At 48.4% G+C, this 12,282-nt stretch overlaps 1 protein-coding gene across 1 annotated transcript in view; it reads left to right on the top strand.

Moving 5' to 3' along the window:
• CLASP1 (cytoplasmic linker associated protein 1) overlaps positions 1-11,909 on the top strand; it is a 376,782-nt gene extending 364,873 nt beyond the window's left edge. Inside the window, exon 43 of the transcript XR_008791890.1 lies at positions 11,898-11,909. The gene's annotated coding sequence lies outside the window, so the exon portion shown is untranslated. The remainder of the gene's footprint in view (positions 1-11,897) is intronic.
• Positions 11,910-12,282: the final 373 nt, after the last annotated feature.

Here is a 12,282-nt window from a genome sequence, read left to right as displayed (position 1 = left end):
TGGCCATTGAGGGGATCTGAGTCAGCTCGTGGGGAGTCTGCTCTAGGTGCCTGGGGGCCTGGCACTCTGTTGGCAGAGCCCAGAGCTCCCTCCTCCCAACAGCACCCCACTGTCACTGGCCCTGGGGAACCACAGCCACAGGGGAGCTGCAGGTACAGGGCACCCCCAGGATTCCAGCCCACTCTCAGCGGGGGGCGCTGGAGTGGGTGTCCGGATGCTGGCTGCCCTCCATGTCCCTCTTGGCCCCACAGGCAAGGCCGCCCTCTGTGTTCTGAAAAGAATTGAACTTGAAAAAGTGTGTGTGGGGTGGGGACGGGGGAGGGCTCTAGACCCCAGGCATAGCTTGTCCTCTGGGTAATGTCTCGGTGCCATTTTTGCTGGCAGTGCCTTAAAACTTTGAGGAATGGATCTTAGTTAGGGAAGGCTAACTATTAAAAAGCACTTTAAATAGTTAGGGACCATTAAAAACATTTTCTGGCCTAGAGAGCTAGTTACAGAGTTGAGTCTTGCCGGGTATGAACCCAAAACAAACAAAAAAAACCCAAAAATCCCTCTAAGGATTTAAATTTTGAAACACCATCATGATAAGAATTACTTTTTTCTTTTAAATGAAATTGAAGGGGAGCACAGCTAGTGGTGCTCAGGGCTTACTTCTGCCTCTGTACCCAAGGGCTTGGGAGACCATGTAGGGTTTCAGGGATTGAATCCGGGTCACTGCATGCAAGGCAAATGTTTTATCTGCTAGATTATTGCTTCATGCTGAAGTTGAAAATATTCTTTCCAAGAACAAATCAATATCCTTTGATGGCCTTATGAGGTAAATAATGCTACTTTTGTGTTCTTCAAGATTCTTAATCGTTCAAAAAAAGAAATTACATGGTGAAAAGCAGCCTGGTCTCCAGGGTCTTGCATCCATGTTCCTATCAAGGTTCATTTTCTCGCTCCCTCTCCATTTCTTTTTTTAGTGTTTGGGTCATACCTGGCAGTGCTCAACTGGGGTTTACTCTTGGAATCACTCATGGAATCGCTCATGGGGCCATATGGGATGCCAGGGATCGAACCTGGGTCAGCTGCATGCAAGACGATAGCCTTAACCCCAGCACTATTGCTCTGGCCCCTGTATTCATTCCTTTTCTCCTGTCTGTGGCAGCAATGGTTGATTCTGAGCAGGATGAAGGTTTCAGGCACTCTGCTGGAGCAGGAGGTCCCAGCCACTCTTCACTGGGGAGGAAGAAGGGACAGGTGGGGCTGTAAGAGATGGGAATCCCTTGTTCCTCCAGCCTCCTCTTTTAAAAATATTATTTCTCTCATTGACTTTTTTCCCCCTGGCTCCCCAGTGTTATACACGAAGACGAGTGGGTCCCAGGGGCTTGTTCATGCTTGCTGCGAGTTGCACTCCATTTATTTGTGGTGTTTGTGCTCCTTGCTGCAGTGCTCAGGGCAGTCACTCCCTGATGCAGTGATCACCCATCTCTCAGCTGTGATGCCTGCATACTGTTGAGTGTGCCAGAGTTCTCCCTATCATAGGGCCGGGGGCTTGCACAGCAGAGTGGCTAGGGCCCACTTGTGGCACATGTAACCCTTGCCCTCACCCCTCCAAGGCTTTAGTTTGAATTTGGGTTTGGGTTTGTCACTGAGCCATTTCCCAGGTTCCTGGACTTCTTTGAAGGCCTCCCCTGACTTTCCTAACCCAGGGCATGCTCGGGTGCCTTTAAGGGGAAAAAGCGCCTTGTTGTGGGAATGACAAAGTCAGCCTGCAGGCTGCCAGTGCACAGTCATGAGTGTTTGTGTACAAAACAGAGGCTGGCTTGGGGGTGGCACACAGAGATACACAGAGGGCATCTCGCAGGGAAGATGGAGGAAGCTGGGGTGATCTGCACAGGGTCGAGCTGAATTCCGCAGACCCGAGAACATGCTAAGAACATGCTAAGTTCCTGCCCAAGTCCATGGTCTATGTTCTGTTTATCTGGTAGCGTAGGGTTAGGGTTACAGGAGTGTTCAAGCTTCTGGTATGAATGCACACTACCCACCCCATCCCCCCATCAAAGTGCCATGACACTCCCTCTCCACACACACACACAATTTAAAAAATTATTATTATTGTTTTAAGTTGAACCACAGTAATATACACATTTACAAAGCTGTTCACGATTGGATTTCAGTCATATAATGTTCAGTCACTGTGTGGCAGGCACTCTTCTCCTTCTCCTTCTCCTTTTCTTCTTTTCTTCTTCTCCTTCTTCTCCCCCTTTCTCCCTTTCTCTCTCTCTCTTTCTCTCTTTCTCTATTTTTTTTCTCTTTTTGGGTCATACCCAGCAATGCTCAGGGGTTACTCCTGGCTCTGCACTCAGGAATTACTCCTGATGGTACTTGGGGGACCATATGGGATGCCAAAGATAAAACCTGGGCTGCCCACATGCAAGGCAAACACCCTACCCACTGTACTAACTGCCCCCTAATCTCTCTCTTTTTATGTCACTTCTGGTACCAGGATCAAAGCCAGGTCGGCCACTAGCAAGGCAAGTGCCCTATGTCTGTCCTGTGTCTCCTGCCCTGGCCTGTGGTTTTTAAAGGTGTCCCCACCAAACTTTCCTTTGGAAAGCCGTGTGTGGTGCTGCCAATCCAAAGGCTCCCCGAGGGGACTGAGTGGTGGGTTGGTGTGTGTGTGTGGGGACGGGGCTCGGGGACTTAGGACAGGGGAGAGCTGGGTGGGGAAGCAGCAGGTTTGACCTCTTCCAATGCGGCTGGTGGTGCTGCGGGGAGGATGCGCCCCCAGCGAGGAAGGCACAGTGGGGTCCCTCCATGGGAAAGCACTGTCATCCTTCCAGGGGGGTGGAACTGGGTCCAGAAATCAGGGGAAACGCCACCTTCCCAGAACGAGGGATGCGGGAAGAAGCTACAGGAGTCGACGTTGGAGGACCACCGATTGGCAGAGACAGGGAGCTCGTGGTGACCATTCTCCCTGCTGCTGGGGGATAAGGGTATTGAGGGGGGAAGCGCTGAGAGTGAATAATGGCTTTGCCAGGTGAAGGGACTGTCTCCCCATCTCGCTCTGCTGGGGACCCTGTCCCCAGAGGGTTTCTGAAGCGGCGTTTCTGCTGCCTGGGCTGGGCGCTCACCTTTTTATGCCTTTCTCCACTGGGGGACCCTTCTGCACTCCAGACCAGTGGGCTTCCTGATTTGGGTAGAAAACGTTGCCTGAGGTGGTTGTTTTCAAGGTCTAGGGCCAGGTTCCATGTCTCCAGTTTAAGGAGAGGGGGTCAAGCCCTCCTGCTGATGCCCCAGCCCTTGGGGGCCTAGCAGCGACATGCTATCAAGGAATATTAGGGTACCTGAGGGCCAATTCCATTTGTCTATGTCACTGAGACCTCTACACCAACCACCTCCACTATGCAATGGTGGGAGGGAGGGCAGTGTGGGGTATAAATAAGGAGGTTACTTTTTTTGTTTGTTTTTTTGGGTCACATCCAATGATGCTCAGGGGTAACTCTGCACTCAGGAACTATTCCTGGTAGTGCTTGAGGGACCATATGGGATGCCAGCAATCAAACCCAGGTCAGCCTGGGTTTTGCAAGGCAAATGTGCTACCCGTTGTACTATCACTCCAGTCCCCAGAGGCTACATGTTCGGTTCCTGGGTCACCCCCCCCCCCCCACTCCGCTGTGCTCAAGACTCACTCCTAGTTCTGTGCTCAGGGATCACTCCTTGTGGTACTTAGGAATCATATGTGATGCCAGGGATAGAACCCAGGTCAGTTGCATGCAAGGGAAACACCCTATCACAATATACTATAGCTCCAGTCCAATATCTCTGGTTCTTAAACCCCATTTCAAGGTGAATGTGGTTCATCATCTACAGAGAACAGAGAAGGAAAGTCAGGCTCAGAAACACACAGAAAGTGTGGATGACTAGATCCCAGAATGAGCTCTGAAAATCTTGCTGGAGTATGAAGGGGTGCTGTCCAGGCCAGATCATCCCTGGGAGGTCACAATGTTCTAGGAGGAGGCTGGAGACATGAGTTCTCTATGGAAATGTCAATTTAAACAGAAAACACTTGGGAATTGCACATCACTATTCCCTACGAGTGGCAGAGGGAAGAAGGAGCGAGAAAGAAGGCTTTTCCCCATGAGCTCAGAGCTAAGAGGCATTGGAGTCCTTTAGGCCATCAGATCCTGCGGCCGCTGGTTCGCTCTGCAGGAGGACAGGACAGCGGGAGAGGAATCCAAGCTGGCGCTGGTTCTGGGGAACCTCAGCACTGTGTCTTGCACAGGGATGATTTTTCTTTCTTTCATTTTTTTTGGGGGGGGGAGCTGTTGGGGGTTTTGTTATACCTGGTGGTACTCAGGGCTTGCTCCTGGTTCTGTGCTCAGGATTCACTCCTGGTGGAACTCTTATGCAGTGCCCAGGATAGAACCAGAGCCATGAGAGGCAAGTGCCCTGTAATATTTCTCCTTTCCAGCTATACTTTTTTGGTGCTGGTGCCAGGAATAGAACCCAGGGCCTCACACACAAGGCGAGTAAGTGCTCCAGCCACAGCCCCAAGCCCCACAGGGGGTGGTTTCATGGGAGACAGGCTTTGTGATAAGTCACTGAGCTGTGTGTGTGTTGGCGCCCTTTTCTGTAGGCTGGTTGCATTTCACAATAAAATAGGCTTAAAAAAAGAGAAGAGAAACCGTGCAAGAAACAGATCCCTCTGCCAAAGAACGACTCCTCCAGCCAGCCTGGGCAGTCCCTGTGGGCCCAGAGAAACTACAGCCACAGACACGTTTGGTCCTCCAGGCGCATATGGTCTTCCCAGCCTTGCTAGGAGGGATCCTTGAGCACAGTGCCAGGAGGAAGCCCTACGCGGCTAGGGGTGGCCCCCAAACCAAAACCAAACCAAATAAATGCGAGTCTAGAAAAACTTCTACCACAGTCTCCTCTCTGTGCGCTCCTGCCTTCCTCCTGCTGGTTTCAGTTCCCAGAGCTAGCCTGAGCGGGAGACGTGGTGCCCTTCCCTACAAGGAGCCTCCCTGGGGAGCCCCACGCTTCACATCCCAACGGTCATGCCAGGCAAGACCCAGCATGTTTCTCCATGTCCTTCCCCTGGTAGCTTCAGGGTGAAGCTGAAATAAAGGCAGGGAAGCTCTCAATGATGGTGGTCAGTGGATCTCTGCAGCCCTGGACTCAACCTCGGGAGCCCAGCCTCAGAGCTAGGACACAGCTCCTACGACTGGGCCTGGGCCTTCTGCCCATACTCGTGTCTGCTGGTAAGTCAGGGGAAAGACGGGCACATCTTACTTTTCCCTTTTGCGTCACACTTGGCTTTGCTCAGGTATAGCTCCTGGCTCTGTGCTCAGGAATCACTCCTGGAGGTGCTTGGGGGACCTTAATGGGATGTCAGGGATAGAACCAGGGTTGGCCATGTGCAAAGCACGTGCCCTGCCCGCGATATTATTGCTCTGGCCCAGACTGGAGCATGTTTGCCCCTGACCTCTTGTCTGGATCTCCACTTCAGGGCCTGTTGACTAAAGACAGCTCCTTGAAACCTCCCAAGGTCCATGTGGTCGCGTGGCATTGTGCTTTGCTCAGAGGGGAGGCAATCTTGGGGCCCCTTACCTGACACTAGCTTCACTTGCTGCAGGCCTAGAGTGTCCCGACCCTAATCTGACTGTGCCGCTCTTTGATTAGTATTTTTGGTCCTCTCCTTGGCCTTGCAAAACCAGGTGAGATCGGGCACCTCTTGTCTCCCTCTTGTGGTGCTGGGGCTTTCCCCAGCAAGGATGCTGACTCTTCAAGAGCCCCCAGAGTACAGTGACCTGACTTAGGCTGCTCTGAGTTCCAGGTGCATCTCCGGGGTCGGCCAAGGAAGCCCAGCCTCAGCTAGGGCACAGCTCCTATTATGAAGCCTGAGCTTTCTGCCCACACTCAGGTCTACAGGTAACGAAGGGGAAAGACTCAAGCACATTTATTTTCTTCTAACCCAGAGCCTGGACATAGTGGAAGTAAGATCCATGGCAATGGTGCCCATCCCTTAATATAATGTCTTTGGTTCTACAGATTGGTCTCGCTTCAAGTAGTGGCCATGATGTTGTGGACAAATAGAATGTCAGTAAAGCATGTGAGTTTGCATGCACCCGCATCTACCACCTAAGAAAGTCTGGTGGCATAGTGAAACTGCCATTTTTATCTCCTTACTGAGATTCTCTCTTCACATGTTATTGTCAGCATGACTTCCTCTACTTTTTCAAGTATTATTTATATTTATTCTTTGGACATACTTTTCTGGTGGGTGGGATTGGGTCATACCAGGCAAGGCTCAGGGCTGACTCCTGGCTCTGTACTCAGCGATCATGCCTGAGATGCTCAGGGAATCATATACAGCCTCAGGCATTGAACCAAGTTTGACCATATGCAAGGCAAATGCCTTGACCCCTGTAGTATTTTTCTGGCCTAAGCCTTTTGTCATAAAAATAGATACAATGATAAATGCAACTGAATAGAAATCTCAGAAAGAAACACACACAAACACATACACACACAAATATGGTCAATTAATCTACAACAAAGGAGAAAAGAACAAACAATGGGAAAAGGACAATCTCTTCCATAAATGGTGCTGAGAAAACTGGACAACCATGTGTAAAAACAGGAAACTCAACCATTTACCTTACAACACATACAAAAGTCGAACATAGAACAAATGCTTGAATAGACCCCAAATCATAAAACTCCATAGAAGAAAGCGTAGGGAATAAATCCATTATCTTGGTGATAATTTTCTGACATCAAAAGCAAGAATAATAAAAAATAGAATCACATCACACTAAAAAGCTTCTGCATAAGGACCAGAGCAGTAGCACAGCAGGTAGGGCACTTGTTTTGCATGCAGCTGACCTGGATTCGATACCCAGCATCCCATATGGTCCCTCAAGCCCCACCAGGAGGGATCCTCAAGTGCAAAGCCAGGAGTAATCCCCGAGAACTGCTGGGTGTGGCCCCAAACCCAAACCAAAGAAACAAACAAAGAAAAAGCTTTTGCATAGCAAAATAAACCACAGAAAGGCAACCTTGGAGAGGTCGGGAAAAATCGGGGGGAAAACGTACAAGCCACTTCTCTCATGTTAAATCAAGAAAGAGGAAAGGAAAGGAAGAAAGAGGAGAGGTAGGAGGAAGGAGAGAAGGGGGGGGAAACAAGCTCAGTGATTTAATTTAAAAAGTGGTCAGATTAGAACTCAGACTAGATTCTCAAAGGTGATGTACAGATGGTCTGTAGATACACAAAAAGATACTCATGTCACCAATCATGAAAAAAGTCTGAATCAAAGCCACTATTGTGGACATCATCTCCCATCTGCTAGAATGGGCTATTCTCAAAACGAAGGACAATCAGATGGAGGTGAGGATGGGAAGCAAAGGAATTGTTGTCCGCTCTTGGTGGGAATGCAAACTGGAGTAGCCACTGTGAAAAATAGCATGGGGGAATCCCCCCAAATTGAAAGAGAACTACCAATCTCTCCAGCAATTCTGTGTCTGGGGATTTGAGAGGGGGGTGGTTGAGCCACACCTGGCTGTGCTCAGGGCTCACTCCTGGCTCCGAGGACCATAGGCCAGGGATCAAACTGGGCTCTGCTGTGCGTGAGGCAAAGAGCCTTAATTCCGGTACTATTTCTCCTTCCTTCTAAGTCTAGGCTTTTATGCAAAGAAAATAAAACATTAACTTGGAAAAATATCTGCACTCACAAGCTCTCTGCAACATTATTCAGAATAACCAAGACATAGAAGTAACATAAATGCTCTGATAGATGTATGGGTAAAGAAAATGTAGAACATATATACAATGAATTTGGCCACTAGAAAAGAAAATCCTGCATTTGTGACAGCTGATGTATCCAAGGGAAGTATGCTAAGTGAAATACTCAAAGAAAAATGCCATATGACCTCACTTTTATTCAAAGCTTAAAACAACAAAATAAATTGAGCTCATTGGCACAGATAACAGATCGGTGGTTTTCAGAGACAAAAAAATGGGCATAGGTAAATGGGTGAATGAGGTCAAAAGGCATAAACTTTTCGTTATAAAACATATAACATGGGGTAGTGAGGTATAGCTTGGGGACTATGATTGATAATACTGTGTGGTATATTTGAAAGTTGCTAACAGAGTACATTTTAAAGACTCTCTTCATGGGAGCTGGAGAGATAGTACAGTAAGTAGGGTGCTTGCCTTATACACAACTGACCAGAGTTCAATCTCCGAAGCCCCATATGGTGCTCTGAGCACCACCAGGAGAGTAATTCCTGAGCGCAAAATTAGCAGTAAGCCCTGAGTACTTCTAGGTGTGGCCCAAGAACTAGAAAAGAAAAGAAAAAAATCATCATAGGAAAAAAAGTTGTGTCACTATGTGTGATGATTAATATTCTCTAGACTTTGTGTGATCAGCATTCTGTGATATATAAAATTAATTATTGACTAATATAATGATATATGGGCTGGAGCGATAGCACAGCAGTAGGGCGTTTGCCTTGCACGCAGCCAACATGGCCGACTCGAGTTCAATTCCTCTGCCCCTCTTGGAGAGCCCGGCAAGCTACCGAGAGTATCTCGCCCGCACGGCAGAGCCTGGCAAGCTACCCGTGACGTATTCGATATGCCAGACACAGTAACAACAAGTCTCATGATGGAGACGTTACTGGGCCCGCTCGAGCAAATCGATGAACAACGGGAGGACCGTGACCGTGATAATGATATATATGGGCCAGAGCGATAGCACAGTGGGTAGGGTTTTTGCCTTACACAAGGCCGACCTGGATTCAATTCCTCCGTCCCTCTCAGAGAGCCTGGCAGGCTACCGAGAGTATCCCGCTTGTACGGCAAACCCTGGCAACCCCTTGTGGCATATTCGGTATGCCAAAAACAGTAACAACAAGTCTCACAATGGAGACATTACTGGTGCCCACTCGAGAAAATCAATGAACAACAGGAGGACAGTGCTATAATGATATATGTTAATATATCTCAGGTTTTTATAGGGTGGAGGGACCTCTCTATCCACAATTGGTGGGAATGTTGTCTGGTCCAAACCCATGGAACACAGTATGGAGGGTGCTCAGTAAACTCACAATTGAGCTTCCATATGACCCAGCAATTCCACTTTAGGGTATCTATTCCCCAGACAGGAAAACATTCCTTCAAAAGAGTATATGCACACCATTATTCATTGCCGGACGCAGTACAATTGCTAAGATTTGGAATCAACCTAGATGCCCAATGACAGAGAAGTGGGTTGTGAAGATGTGGTACATACGCATAATGGCACACCACACCACTGCAAGAAACGATGAAATCATGCGATTCACAGCAATGTGGATGGAACCGGAAAGCATCGTGTTAGATGAAGTGATCCAGAAGAAGGATGAACACAGGGTGTTCATCCTTATATGGAGTATTTAGAAAAACTGGATGAGGGAATGCATTGCTTTAAATGGGGATGCCCAGATCAACACTTTATAGGGCAGAGAAGGAAAGAAAGAGTGGAGGGGAGAGGGAGAAGAAAGAGGAGAAGCAGCAGGACCAGGTTAGGGGAGTCAGGAACACAGGTGGTGTTAAGGAACGACAGCCAAATATCCAAACCAGAGAGTCAGCAACACTGAAATCAAGAGATCCAAACTTGAACGACAGAACTTAGAAAGGTGCCTGTCAGGAGGGCAGGCCAGGGAGTGGGGGGGTGGGTGGATATTAAAGGGAACTGGGAACCTTGATGGAGACAAGTTGACACTGAGGGCAGGATCAGTGCTGCAACATTGTATGTCTAAAACTCAGCTATGAATAACTTTGTAAATCATGATGCTTCAATTACAAAAAATGTAGAGGTGCAAGACTTGAAGTTAAATTAGACTACAAGACATTTGTTTCCAAAGATGCTCATGAGGTATCAATTTTTCAGGCCAGCAACATTTCTTTTATAATGCAACCAAATCCAACTTTTTTTTTCTTTGTGTAAACACAGGTTTAGGACTTTGTAAAGTTTAAGTTCTTTGGGAAACAGACACTTTGGCAGATTGGAGTGCAGGACATTTGTAGGAATGTTCCTGTGTTTCTTTTCTTTTCTTTTTTAAAATAATTCTCTTTAAGAGAAAAAAGTGAGGCCAGAGAGACTGTACAGGAGGTAGGGTTCTCACTTTTATTTTTATTAATAAAGCTGTTCATTAAGAAAAAAAGAAAGTGAAAAAAAAAGGAAGTGGTAGGATTGAAAGCGGAAACCTATACAATTTAGTAGAAATAAGAAGGACTTCATCCTGTCTTTCTTTGGAAAAAGAAGATTAAGGTGAGTGGGCTTTCAGAAACTTACTCTCCAAATTTCTACACTATTCTTCTGAACTCCCCAGCTATGGGAGGGGATCCAGGGCCAATCCTGGTGGTGTTCAGGAGTTGCTACGGTTCATCTTGGGTATTATGACATGCATTTAACCCCCCTTGAGCTGTTCCTCTGGCCCTGAATTTTCTGCATTTTAACTAAGTGATTTTGGTTGGGGGGGGGGCACAGCCAGCAGTATTGCTCAGGGATCACTTTGGGTGGTGTTCAGAGGCTCATGTGCAAGACAAGTGCTTTACCCACTGCACTGTCCCTCTGGATCCTTTCCAGCATTGTGAGAGAAATAATTTGAAACAGAAAAGTTGCAAAATAGCATAAAGAATTTGCAAGTTGTTCTCTCACTCAAATTTCTGAAAATGTCAACGTTTTATATTTAGTGTCTCTGCCTCTCTTCCTTTTATCTGCCCATCAACATCTATCTATCGATCTATCTATCTATCTATCTATCTATCTATCTATCTATCTGTAGCACTGTAGCACTGTTTTACTGTCGTCCTGTTGTTCATCAATTTGCTCGAGTGGGCACCAGTAGTTTCCCTCCCCGCCCCAAGCAGAGCTCCAGCAGCCGAAGACCTCCAGAACCAGCCACCACATGCCGAGACCACTCTCCACACGCATGAAGATACTGGCAGAGGAACAAAGGCATGCGGGTCCCGGGGCTGGATCTCCAAGCCTGCTCGGATCGGGGCTGAGCATCCTCCACCCAGATCCTCCATCTTCTAGTAGGCAAGGGTCACACCCACCAACTGGCCCCCTGGTGCCGTGTAATCCCCTCAATGGCAAAGACCCAGAGACTATAAAACCCAGTTTCTGGAAACTGACATCTTATTATCTCATTCTTACTTTGGACAACCTGGCAGGCTACCGAATATAACCTGCCCACATGGCAGAGTTTAGCAAACTCCCCGTGGCGTACCCAATACGCCAGATACCAGTAACAGTGATGGGTCTCATTCTCCTAACCCTGAAAGAGCCTTGAATATGGCACTTTTTAAAATCTCAGGGCTAGGACAAAGAAGACGTTACTGGTGCCTGCTCGAGGCAATCGACGAACAACAGGATGATCGTGATCATGATCGTGGGCACCAGTAATGTCTCCATTGTGAGACTGTTGTTACTGTTTTTGGCATATTGAATATGCCATGGGGAGCTTGCCAGGCTCTGCCATGTGGGCCGGATACTCTCGGTAACTTGCCGGGCTCTCCAAGAGGGATGGAGGAATTGAACCCGGGTCGGCTGTGTGCAAGGCAAATGCCCTACCCTCTGTGCTATCACTCCAGCCCTATCGCTCTATCTCTCTATTTATTATAAATTGTTTCTAAGATGTTTCGAGTAGGTTGCAGCTGTGGGTATTTCCTAAAGCATGAACCTTCTTTGCCATAACCCCAGAGGCCATGGGAGCGGAGTGGGCACAGGGGACCAGGTGGGGTACAATGAACATCTGTGATATCTTCCTCACTGAGTCTCTGGGGGCGGGGAGTGCACCAGACTTCAGAACAGCAGATGAAGTTTGAGTTGGACCCCCAGCTGTGCACTGGGCAGCTGTGTGTCAGGCACTGGCTTGTCCTTTCACTCATTTCCCTCCAACCCTGTGTGAGGCCCCAGGCTGCAGCGCTGAGCCAAGGCGGGGAGCCCTTGCTCCTGGAGGAGAACCAAGTGTCCTGTCCGTCAGAGGTTCAGGTAGAACAGAATGTCCTGAGGGAGCCCTAGAACAGGGAGGGGAAGGGCTGGGCTCAGAGAGCCAGAGACAGTGTCTCCGACGTCTTGAATGAGTCACAGCTCTTCTCTCTGTGCCCTTTCCCTGCCTGCCTCCTGGCCTCTTTCCTGCTTCCCCAGCCTCCGAGCACCAAGAATCCCTTTGGGTTGCATGCTCGGGGACTGGCCTCCGGGACTCGGGAATGCTCCAGAACTGGGTTCCCGTCTCATC

The sequence above is a fragment of the Sorex fumeus genome, unplaced genomic scaffold, assembly GCF_029834395.1.
Source record: "Sorex fumeus unplaced genomic scaffold, SorFum_2.1 ptg000009l, whole genome shotgun sequence".
In the NCBI taxonomy this organism is placed as follows: Eukaryota; Metazoa; Chordata; class Mammalia; order Eulipotyphla; family Soricidae; genus Sorex; species Sorex fumeus.
Note: the sequence above shows the minus strand (reverse complement) of the source record. Positions and strands in the feature narration are given on the sequence as shown.